This window comes from Parasteatoda tepidariorum, chromosome 4 (genome assembly GCF_043381705.1).
Source record: "Parasteatoda tepidariorum isolate YZ-2023 chromosome 4, CAS_Ptep_4.0, whole genome shotgun sequence".
Classification (NCBI taxonomy): domain Eukaryota; kingdom Metazoa; phylum Arthropoda; class Arachnida; order Araneae; family Theridiidae; genus Parasteatoda; species Parasteatoda tepidariorum.
This window is the reverse complement of record NC_092207.1, coordinates 91,230,535-91,232,725: the sequence shown is the minus strand read 5'-3', so window position 1 is coordinate 91,232,725 and position 2,191 is coordinate 91,230,535.

Sequence of the window (2,191 nt, the reverse complement as noted above, 5' to 3'; positions counted from 1 at the left end):
AATTTATATATTACGAATTTATTTGACGATTTTTGATTTATATCACGAATTATACTATAGCACATTTCTAATAGGTTTAACGAATTACATGTCATTTATTTGAATTCAAATTTATTTTAATGACTTAGTATTTACTAAAAAGAGGTAATTTTTTATATGGATTTGAATGATTGTTTTGAATTCTTAGAATTGTGTGCATTTGCAATGTACCTAAGTTAGTAGCGAGCGAAGCGATCTTGGTACGCGAAGCAAACCATATAAGATTGCGTAGCAATTTTCGGGGGTTGGCGAGCGTTAGCGAGCAGGGGGAGCAGCCCACTAGTAATATATATATATAGGAATTGATTAATATTCAAATTGAATAGCATTGTGAATATCCTTATGCACTTAGAATTTAAAATCTGTAACTTAAATTTATTAAATATGATCGCAGAACCACTCAGTTAAGTTTGAATTTATTATATGAGATTTTAAAATGTATATAATAAAATTTTTAAAATTATGTTTGATTATTTGAAAAAGTTTTTATCATATCCTAGAGGAAAATATTCTAAAATGTTAAGAAAATGTAACTATAATTCAGCAAAAAAAGCGTAGAATTTTTCAAAAACTTCTATTACATTTCTCCTGCGGCACTTTCATAAACGCACTGTGGTGACAAACAAATAATTTCCAGCAATTAAATAATAAAAAAATATTTACAATCCGATAGAAATGCACTAGAATTAAAAGGGGGAATTTTTTGTAAATTTATTATTTAATTACTCATGGTATTAATTTAATGGACAATTCATAATCATTAACTTTTATATAGATGGGAATTGTGCAATCAAAAATTAATAAAATAAGCATCTTAAGAGACAATTGCTTGATTTCTTAGATGTTAATTAATAGTTTTTCGGTATTATAAAACATTTAACAAATTAGAAAAAATAAAAAATATTAAGAATAATTTATAAATAGGTAGGCATAATGCAGATCTCTTAGTTTTAATTTATAATAATAGATGGCGCCACTAATAAATATTAAATTAAAAAAATTATATTTTAATTTTATTTATAATCTAATTTAATGGACAATTCATAATCATTAACTTTTATATAGATGGGAATTATGCAATCAAAAATTAATGAAATAAGCATCTTAAGAGACAATTGCTTGATTTCTTAGATGTCAATTAATAGTTTTTCGGTATTATAAAACATTCAACAAATAAAAAAAAATAAAAAACATTAAAAATAAGTTATAAATAGGTAGACATAATGCAGATCTCTTAGTTTTAATTTATAATAATAGATAGCGCCACTAATAAATATTAATAAAAAAATTTTAACTTAATTTTAGTCATCCACAAGAAATAAACAAAATATTAAATTTAATTCGATGAACATTAATTTAATTAAATAAATATCAAGTGAAAACTATTCGGTTTTTATTTTATAGTGAGTATAAGAATTAAGCAGGCAATTAAAACCGATTTCAATGTTATTCAATAAATTAGAAGGGATATTAGCTTCATATGAATTCATGCATGTAATAATCATAAATTTAACTAAAGAAGCATTTCCCATAAAAATTAAATACAAAATTTTTCTTAAAATAACTAACAAATCTTTGTCCATGAGGTTTGGAAGTTCTAGAATTCCATTTCGTATTGGTAAGTTCCCCAAATTCCATTAACCCTTGTTGCAATCGTCTAAATTTTAAACATTGCTTCTAAGAGTAATGGTATTTGAGGAAATGATTTTTATTTCATTTTTAAATGAAGAAGGCAGTTTCTCTGTTAAAAAAACTGACATTTCAAGTTTGTACACAAAAGCTGGAGTATGGAAATCACTCTATGCTGAAAATAACAAGTACGGCAGAATGAAATAACCATACGTCACAGATGGCGTTGCCGAGAAAGCCAATCAGCGTGCGCAAAATCTCTTGGGGATACTATGTGTGTAAAGAGAGTTTACATGCTGCCGGGTGATTACAAGCACTATCTGTCTTCCGCTCTAAATTGTGATAGTGTAGTGCGCGGATATTGCCTTCTGATAATTATTAAGAATGAGTCATTGAATCTATAAGAGGTCGTTAGAGCAACCTCATATTAGAGCTAGAGAGACATTTTTTATTTATTCATACAAAAAATAATCATATATAATATATTCATCTCGATTTGCTCATCAGATAGCACAAAGAGAAA